General features: G+C 37.0%; 1 long non-coding RNA gene across 2 annotated transcripts; it reads right to left on the bottom strand.

Annotated features, from left to right (window-relative positions):
- Positions 1-365: 365 nt before the first annotated feature.
- Positions 366-8,672, bottom strand: LOC116423395. Of its 2 annotated transcripts, none has more exons than XR_004233995.1 (3): positions 8,477-8,672; positions 2,297-2,406; positions 366-1,259 (listed from the first exon to the last, which is right to left on the bottom strand). It is a non-coding gene; the product is annotated as an uncharacterized LOC116423395 (long non-coding RNA). The 2 variants fall into 2 exon arrangements; XR_004233996.1 differs by lacking the exon at positions 8,477-8,672 and adding an exon at positions 4,335-4,541.
- Between the last annotated feature and the right edge of the window lie 1,767 nt (positions 8,673-10,439).

The raw sequence follows: 10,439 nt of genomic DNA, 5'->3' as shown, positions 1-10,439 counted from the left end.
TAAGAATTGGAAATCAAAGGAAAGTCCATCAATTGAGGAGTGGCTAAATAAGTTGTCATATATGATTGCAAAGGAATATTATTGTGCAATAAGAAGTGACAAGTAGAAGGAATTTAGAAAAATATGGAAAGACTTGCATGAACTGATGCATTCCGGAGTTAAGATAGCCAGAACATTGCATTTGATAACAGCAATATTGTTCAATGAAGAGCTGTGAATGACAGCTATTTTTAGCAATATAATAATGCAAAACGATCCCAAAGGATTAATAATGAAGCATATTTACCCACCTTTAGAGAAAGAACTGATATTGATTGAATACAGACTGAAGCATGCTATTTTTCATTTTCTTTCATTTTGTTTTCCCTTTATTCAAGTATTCTCATACAAAATGACTAATATTTATATATTTTACACAATTGCATATGTATAAGCTATGTCTGATTGCTTAGTGTTTGGAGGGAGAAGGAGAAAGGGATGGAGAGACAGAATTTGAAAGTCAAAACTTTAAATAAAAATAAAAAAAATGTTTTAAACTTTTAATGTAAATAACATCATTTAGGAAAGGTATAATGGAAAAAGGAAGGGAACCGATCATATAGGAGATAGGTAATTGTATATGAATATTGTACATGAAAAATATGTTCATGAAAAACTGAAAGTAGGCCTCTAGAGTTTTAGATATATCCTTTAGAGAATTTATGGAAAGACTGGGCAAGAATTACTGAGGATAAAATGAGATAAATATATTGTGATCTGCACCAATGGAGATCATGAATCACTGGAAGAAATGAAATACAGTTATCCCTAATTTATACATTGATTAGTGTTTAGCATCATCATAGTACTTTAAATTTTGTCAAGTTATCTCATTTGAAGCTCATAGCAATCTTGAAAAATAAGTGTTATTCTTCTCATTTTATAGTTGAGGACAGTAACTTGTCCATGGTTGAAGTGCTAGGATATGTCTGAAGCAGGATTTAAATTCATGTCTTCTTGGTTCCAAATCCAATGCTCTATCCACTGCAGTACTAAACTATCCTGTGGTATTCCAAAAGTTCATTTGTAAATTACTCATACCTGAGAACCATTTTTTCCCAGAGAAATAATATGAGTAAGGCCTTTGAATTTCCCAGGTGAGCCCAACAAAGCACATCCACTAGTAAACTAACCAAGTTTAGGATAATCATCTTGTGTGAGTGGCCATCCTCTCCAAGAACATTGTAGCAGCTGCAATCTTGGGATACATATTGATTCACCTAAGGTGAGGGAAGAACAAACACAATAGCAGAAAAGTTAACAAGAAGCCAGTAGACCAATTTGCCTAGTTTTACAAACTTACCCTTTGCCCTAACTGTCATGCGAGGCACAGCTACCATGATGCCGGGTAGAAAAGCACTTTCTCACCTTTACCTCGAAGTCTTGGAATTATGTGGAACTACCTAGAGAATTCAAAGAAGAGCCCAGAGCCAGAAACCATCTCTTCTTTTAACTGACTGGGTATCCTGCCCTATTATCATTGTCATGGAGCAATGGAGGAATAAGGAACCACTCAGGCTTTCTCCTATGCTAAGTTCTTTGGGCCAGAAGTAGACCCTCCTATATTCACCAAATACAACATTTTACCCATCATGCTGACTTACATATGAGTAACAAGCATCAAAAGTAAGATTTAAACTCAGTCAGTCCTCTGAATTTATCTAGCATTAAGTCTCTTTTCCCCAAAGCTTCCATACAGTGTACCAATAAAGGCAACTTTGAGCATGTTCCATGAGATGGTCCTTGTTACAAGTGCCTAAATTTATCCATTTTACTAAATCCTTTTATTTGCCCTACATTTGCTTCCTTCAGCCTTCAAAGTGTGCCTCCTAATTCTAATATTCTAAGCTTTGATGAGTCAATCTTTTCCCCTCTATCTAGAAGCAGCGGGGTATAATAAGCAGAGCATTGGACTTGGAGTCAGGAAACTTGACTTCAAAGGCCATTTTGGATTTTTATTAGCTTTTTGACCTTATTCAAGTTACTTAATTTCTCTCAATACCGATTTTGGATTCTCTAAAATGAGGGAAATAGCATGACCTATTTCAGTTGTTTTCAAAGAAAATGCTATATAAATTTGAATTTCTGTTATCCATACATATCAAAGAGCTCCTGAAAAATCTTTTTCCCTCTATGAAGTCCTCCCAGATCAGAGAAGCAACATGAATCTCCTGAATTTTCTTAAGTTGCTTGCTTATGCCCAATACCCTTTTCTTTGTAATGCATAATAATGAAAGCATTTCTATTATCTACTTACATATTTGTTCAACATTTTTACTCAAGCATTTTTCACGTCCTCTATAAGTTCTTCAGTATCAGTGTTATCTGTTTGGCAACAGCTGGAAAGGGTGGAGTAGTCTAAGTTTCCTGCAATCCAGGAAGAGAAGAAACAAATAAGCAGGCTCATCATTATGAAGAATGTGTAATCCTAAACCAATCCTCTTTTGCTGCAGTTGACCTGTCAAATAAGATATGGGCTTCTTTTCTAAGCATGCCCTCCCTAATATAGGTGACAGAACTCCATACATATGCACATGTCTGATTTCCAATGGCATAAAGGGAAATAGGGTAAAGCTTCAGTTTTTTTTTCTTTTATTCTTCAAAATACATGTAAATATAGTTTTCAATATTCATTTTGCAAGATTTTGTGTTCTAGATTTTTCTCTCCCTCCCCATCTTTCCCCTTCCCAAGACAGCAAACAATATCATAAAAGTTAAACATGTACACTCCTTCTAAACATATTTATATATTTGTCATATTGTGCAAGAAAAATCAGAACAAAAGGGAAAAAAAACATGAGAAAGAAAAAGCAAACAAACAACCCCCCCCCCAAAAAAAAGATGAAAATTCTATGCTTCAATTCACATTTAGTCTTAGTTTTCTCTCTGGATACAGATGGCATTTTCCATCCCAAGTCTAGTGGAATTGTCCTGGATCACCAACACTGCTGAGAAGAGCTAAGTCTATCACAATTGATCATCATATAGTCTTGCTATTATTGTGTATAATGTTCTTCTGCTCAATTCACTCAGCATCAATTTCATGTTAGTCTTTCCAGGCTTTTTTGAAATCAGTCTAGAGTTTCAGTTTTATACAAGGTTGACGCTCAGCAAAGAAAGAAGGGAGAAAGAGAATGTCAGGGAAGAGATCAGATGAAAAGTAGAACAGGATTGTGGGCAGTGTCGTCAATTTGGAGCGTGTTTCATTGCTGGCTCTTAAATCTCATCCACAATCCCACATTGGGATATTTGGAGTTGGAAGGGACTCAACATGCTTATTTAACAGATGAAAAACTGTAAGACCCCATGAGTTTGTGTGGTTTGCCTAAGTTCATATATGTTTCAGAGCCAGGATTTAAAATCAGATTTTTTTGTTTTTTAACTTCAAATTCAGTATTCCTGCTATACCATTAAGGAAAATTATAATATATAACTCTCCTTTCCAGTGATATTCAATCTTTTTATTGATATATTCCCCACAATCCTCCAGTCCAATTGGTCCTTGACTCTTAGACCCAGTGTAATCTCCTCAATAAGAAGCCTTTGTCAGTAAGGGATCTGATATCAATCAGTTATACACTAATGTCAATTAAGTAAATGTTTTACTTCCCTCAGGATCATAAACTAGAGTTTGAAGGGGTTTTATCTGGTTCAACACCTTATTTTCCAGATGAGGAACTGAAGGCCCCCAGAGGTTGCATGAAATAAACATAGATTTAAAGCTGGAAAGGAATTTAAGTTAGAAGCCATCAAGCCCAACTCTCATTTTGTAGGTGAGGAACCTGAGTCATGGGACTGTTAAAAGGCTTGCCTGAAATCACAGCTAAAAAATGTCTGATACTTCAGGAAGTATAGCATTTTATCTACCAGGCTGACTTTCATATAGATAGTAAGCATCAAAGATGGGATTTAAACCCAGGTGCTTTGGCTCTATCATTAAGTCTTTTTTTTTTTTTTTTTTTTTTTAATGTACTATATGTCTTCAAGGGGATAGATAAATAGAAAGGTAGGTAGGTAGATAGATAGATAGATAGAAAGGAAGAAACAAAGAAAGGAGGAAAGGAAGAAAGGAAGAAAGAAGGATGGATGGATGGATGGATGGATGGATGGATAAAGGGAGGGAGGGAGGGATGGATGTTTAGAGTGCTATCTCTAATTATGAAATAAGAAGAAACTCCTCTTGTTCAAGAAATATTAACATCATTTAGTAAACAGGGAAGGTATTTGGGAGAGCAAGCAAACTTCCCATCTTCCAAATCACTCTTCTTTAATCCCCTACACCGGGAGCTGCCTACCTCAGTCTGTAGGGCTTTCTTCCAACACAGACAGGTATTTTGAGTAAGGTCTTGAAGAAGCCCCCAGTTCTGGGTTGGCCACAGGGGTTGCCCGGGACAGACTCTGTCTGCCTGCACAGAATACTCTAAAATGGGAGGGCCCGGAATTCTTGCTCTCAACAATACACAGGAAGGGTTCTACCCATTGCGGGTTGTCAGAGTGCAAAAGTGAACAGATCTTTATATATCTCTAGTTTCTGAAACTTCTTTCTTTTTTCATCCTTTTATAGTCATCTGTGCCAGCTTTCAGACTGGTAAACAAAGGGAGGGGCTTGAGGTCAAAAGGTGATGTGATCTCAATCTGAGTTTACTAGCTGATTGGCAAAGCTTCCTCATTATGATCAGGAAATCCTGGAGTGGCTGAGCAAAGGCACATCTGCACAGAGAGCAGCAGTGCTCAAAGGCACAACCTTGAAATGTTTTTTTCCCAATTTGTAGGATTGTAAAGTTAAGAGATGTTAGATTGTATTGGACTACTTGCCATCTAGGGGAGGGAATAAGGGAAGGTGGGGGGGGGGTTAAATTGGAACATAAGGTTTTGCAAGAGTTGATGTCACCGAATTATCCATGCATATGTTTTGAAAAATAAAAAGCTTTAATAAAGAAAAGAAAGAGAGATGTCATATTGGGCAAGTCAATTACCTGGCTGTGCTTTAGTTTCCTTATTGATTAAATGAGGACATTGGACTCTAAGATTTCCTCATGCTAGAGAACTATGATTCACTGATAGACCTCAGAGGGTCTTAATCTCTTTTATGCCATGGACCCTTTTGGCAGTCTGGCAAAGTCTCCAGACCCTTTCTTGTAATAATGATTTTAAGTAATTGAAGGAAATGCTGAATTTCAGAGAGTAGTTAGTGAAAATAAGGATGTATTTTTCCCCCATTCAAGTCCCAGGGATTCCCTGAAATCTATCCACAGCTCCTTTGGGTATCTGTGGGATACAAGAACAACTGACCTGGACTAACCTCATTTCAGAAATTAAGAAAATAAGGTTGAAAGAGATGCTGGGTAGTAAGTGATAGAGCTGGGATTTAAACCCACATCCTCTGACGCCACTGCTGACTATTGTATCACAGCTGTATCTTTAATTCAAAAGGCACACATTGAATTCAAGCCAAGGTTTGACTTTTCTTAAGAGACTTTTTTTTAAATGTTTGGCTTCCTGCTTACAGGGGGTTTTAATCTTTCTCACAGTGTCACACACATGCACATTCAGTAGAGTACGCCAAGTATGAGGTCTTTGCTACCCTTTACTGGGAGGCTTCTGATTTTACTCCCTGGTCCCACTAAATCTGAGAGTCTACGAAACCAGGAGAGTGGGGAGAAGGGGGTGTTAAGTCAGTGTTTCTCTTCATGCTGTTTGTGATTTTCAATTTGTGATATGAAATATTAACCCTGTAGAAGTTTGTTTCCTTTTATATTTCAGGCCTTAATACATACCCTCTCAAATTATGCTTTAATAATATTCAGCAAACTTCTTAACATAACCCTAATTTTCCTTTTTACTTTAAAAAAGAAATGATTTTTCTTTCTTTCATTTACTTTCCAATTCATGGACATCTTCAGGTCTCCTATGCTCCAGCCTCATCCCCTGGAAGACTTGAAAGTTCCATCCTTGTGACCCTGAGCTCTGATTGATGAGCTTTCACCTTATTTTACTCAGTTAATAGTCATTACAAGGCTTTTTATTTCTGTGTCTCTCTGCCTCTTTTTCTCTCTGTTTCTGTCTCTATTTATTTCTGTCTCTGTCTGTCTCTGTGTTTCTCTCTCTGTCTTTGTGTCTTTGTCTCTTCTTTCTGTCTCTGTCTCATCTCTGTCTCTCTTGTTTCTGTGTGTCTTTGTCTCCCTGTCTGTCTGTCTCTGTCTCTGTCTCTCTATCTCTGTCTCTCTCTCTCTACTATCTGCACCCAGAATGAAAAATAAACAAACAAACAAAAATACCTCTTTGGGGAGAGGCATATGGTCTCAGAGGGGAAGAAGTTCCTAAAGTTTCCTCTTATAATGCAGTCTTTCACTGGAAGCATTGAATGAAGGAGGTGCTATAGACATGAATGCAGCCAAGAGAAGAAATAGCTAAAGCTAATTCAATCCTTTTTTTAAAAAATGCCAATGTTTCCAGCTATGCAATCAATAGAAAAAGGTTCTTCTCAGTCATGTGAGAAGCCAGCTGAAATTAATTACGGAATGTCCACACACGTCCCGCAGTCTCTGTCCAAGGCAAACCACACATGTCATCATATTCCTGATTTTCAGAAGTGGCTCCTTAGCTTCTTCCACATCAATATGCCATCCAAGGCACTCCACACTTGTTTCAGATCCCATTACACTACTAATATCCCCAGAATTTAGTTTAGTACCTGGCACATAGAAAGCTCTTAATAAATGCTTTCTCATTCATTCTGCAGTTTCTAGAGTTGAAAAATCTATACAAAGCTCTCTGTCACTTTGGCAGTGATAAATAAAATCAGCACTCCAGCATTGAATTATCTCTCAGGGAAGAGAGTATTAAGTTCCTCCTGAGCACTGTCAGAAAAATTTCAGAGCATTAATTTTTTATTTTAGAGAGAGTAGTGACTAAACTGGCAGAATTAGCATTAGAAAGTGCTGAGTTCAACTTCTGCCTCAAATACTAGGTGTATAACAATGGGCAAGTCTCTTTCCTCAGCCTCAGCTTCCTCCTATGTGTGACAGGAATAATTGTACCTACCTTTACAAGGTTGTTATGGCAATCAGAAAGATAATGACAACAGCTAACATCTATCAAGCACTTGAAGTTTTACAAAGTACTTTTCATATATTATATCATGTGTTTCTTATTATAACTCTGGGAGGTAGGAGCTACGTTATTTAGATGAGGAAACTGGGGATAACAGAGATTAAGTGATTTGCTCATGGACCCCATCTAGTGTCTGAGGCAGGACTTGAACTCAGCTCTTCCTGCCTTGTTTTTCCATGCTAGAGTTACCTCTGTTCTGAGGTCTGCCTAGATCACTATTTCAGGAGGATCTCAGTCATGATTCACTTTACTCATGACTCAACTTGCTAGACTTTTTGCCAGGATTCCTTCTGGCACCTAATAAGTGTTCAATAAATGCTCTCTCTTCTTCTCCTTTTTGCTCTCTCTCTGTCTCTGCCTCTCTCTGTGTGTCTCTCTGTTTGTCTGTCTTTCTCTCTCTCTCTCTCTCTGTCTTTCTATTTCTATCTCCCTTAAGAAACAACTTAGATGGTCAAAGGATATGAAAATTCGCAGACAAAGAAATTAAAGTCATTGCTAATCCTATGAAAAAAATGCTCTAAATCACTATTGATAAGAGAAATGCAAATTAAGACAACTCTGAGGTACCACTACACACCTCTCAGATCAGGAAATGATAATGATAAATGTTGGAGGGGATGTGGGAAAACCAAGACATTAAGACGTTGTTGTGATCCACAACATTAATACATTTCTTTTCCTTTTTGATCTGATTTTTCATGATCATGAAATACCAGGGAAGTAAGATCCATTCTTAGGCTCACTTAGGCAATTATCTTCAATACAACTACCAAAAAGAGGAATACAATACATGGAGACAAATAAACTTGACTATTGGTCAAGCATGTTCTAACAAGGGACCAGAACACATTTGGCCCATTGAACAGAATCAGAACACACACCCATCTCCCTCTTTGCTCCATGGAACATACCATTATGTTTGATTATTGAGTTATTATGGGGAGGGGAGGCAAAAGAAGTTAGTATTAACCTGACATACTCAGAGACTAATTAACCAGGAAATTAAATAGGAGTCATTAGAGATAAAATAAGGAAAACTTTTTGAAAATCGCCCAACTCACCATCATTTTACCTTTTACCTCTGATCTTTAAGGCATTATTCATTTCACAACAGTGAATCAGAACCTTTTTTCAGATCTGTCACTCTTACTCTAATGGCTCAAAGTAAATAAAGAGAAATAGTTTGGACACATATCTTTAAATGATTCAAGTAGAACTGAGGCTTTTACTCCTTGCTTCATCCTCAAACACACATTCACTTGTTTATTGTTTTTTTTTTTTTTTTCCCAATGAAAGTTTTTCTCCAGGTTTTAAAATTACTCACCCGTTATCTTCCTGAAAGCCTGGCAGCATAAAGGACAAATCAACAGTACTCCCACCTCCCAGTACTACAAGGGAACGATTGTGATCAGTGAATGAGTTGGTTTGCAGTGATCAGAAGCTGTAAGTAAAACTTCAAAGGGTCCTACTCTCTATAGCCGGCACTTCAGAGATTTAGAATCCTGCTAAATATTACTTCTTCTGAGAGAATATAAGAATAATGAAAATAAGGAAAGGGGAACAGGGAGAGAAAAAAAAAATATATATATATATATTATGAATAGGGAGGAGTAAAAAATGAACCAAAATCAACAAAAACAGAGTTCATCAAATCTGAAGTTTTTAAAACCCCAAACATAAAGAGGAGAAATAATTCCATCTGCAAAAGTCATGACAAAGTCAGGGAAGAGGAAGTGGTTAGGTTGATCCAAAGACAAGTTGGAACATAAAGAATATGGAATCCCCCATCGTTAGCAGTTTTTTGTGACCTGGCTTTGTAAGTTGTTGATTTCTAGCCATTTCCTTACCCTCTTCACCACCAGCAAGGTCAAAATTAGCAGTCACCAGACCATTAGTCAGCAACTTTCAAGAGAGTCCTAAAAGATTCAACAGGCTCTGAAAGGAGTTCCCCATTTTACTAGGCAACACAATTGCTTCTAGATTGGTTATTACATCCTAGAAGCAACTTAGAGATGAAAGAGATGGGAGAGACCATCTGGTCTAGATTCTTCTTTTGTAGATGAAGTTCATGAGGCCCAGAGAAGGAAGTGATTGGTCCAAGTTAATAGAAGCAGTAAACTAAAAAGTTGGAATAGAAATCTTCTGACTTCAAAACCAGTGCTCTTTCTTCACAAGGAAGTTGTTAGTGTCATGGTACTGTATAAAAACAACTCTAGTTCTGACTCTAATAGACTTGGATTCAAATTCTGTCTCTCTGTGTTCCCTTAGATACTGCTTAACTCCTTGGAATTCAGTTTCCTCTTCTGTAAAATGAGAGGACTAAATAAGCTCTCTAGACCTATGATCCTATGATATTAATATGTCCATCAAATCTAAATCCATTGAGCCTCAGAGGAGATGACCTGGAGCAAGAACAAATGGACAAATTAATGACAGTGTCTGCCTAGAAATCATCTTCTCTGACTGAGCATCGCTACAGAAATCCCATCTTTTGAACCTAGAGATGACATTCATAATGTCCTACCTCCCTTATTCTAGCTAAAAATTGAAATGGATAGCCATTAGGACAATTCTACAATCTGCCTGTCCCCACTGTCAAATCAATCTAGAACATTGAAACTTAGAGTAATCACTGTAGCTTCCTGAACCCCAACCTTACTGCCAGTATCTGGAAGCTTCTCTTTCAGAGTCTGATATTTTTGTGATGATAAATTAAAGTATCTTTTGTTTCAATTCTTACCCAGCTTTTAGTCACTGATATGGGAAAGAACTTAATTTAGAAAGGTCAAAGTCACTAACTGCATCTCAGATCATTGATAATCATCTTGACTATTGTCTTACCACTGGACTTGAATGATTCTGGGGAGAGAGTATGGCTAATGGCTTTGCACACATCTACCTCACAAATCCAATTCACTCCCAAGTCATTACCCTCATGATGTCATTGGTCCTCTTTGAGAATGAAGAATGAACAACAATCTGGAGTAACTATATAAAAATGGAAACAGATATAACCTGACAGAAAAGGAATAAAAGGGTGGATTTTGAAATATGGAGCAGTCAAGAGAAGAATCCCTCCAAAAATAAAGGAAGAAAGCAAATAAAATTAATCAATATTAACTTGGTGATTATCTTAACTAAAATATTTTTTCTAAGCATTAAACAGTGTTTGAACTTTATGTAGTCAAAAGAAATAAGTGAAATTCTATTGAGTAATATCTCATTTCCAAACCACCAAAAAGGCACTGCTACCTATTTAAAAATTATGTTATTTAACCTATCAGTGG

Source organism: Sarcophilus harrisii, chromosome 4 (genome assembly GCF_902635505.1).
Source record: "Sarcophilus harrisii chromosome 4, mSarHar1.11, whole genome shotgun sequence".
NCBI classification, from domain to species: Eukaryota; Metazoa; Chordata; class Mammalia; order Dasyuromorphia; family Dasyuridae; genus Sarcophilus; species Sarcophilus harrisii.
Note: the sequence above shows the minus strand (reverse complement) of the source record. Positions and strands in the feature narration are given on the sequence as shown.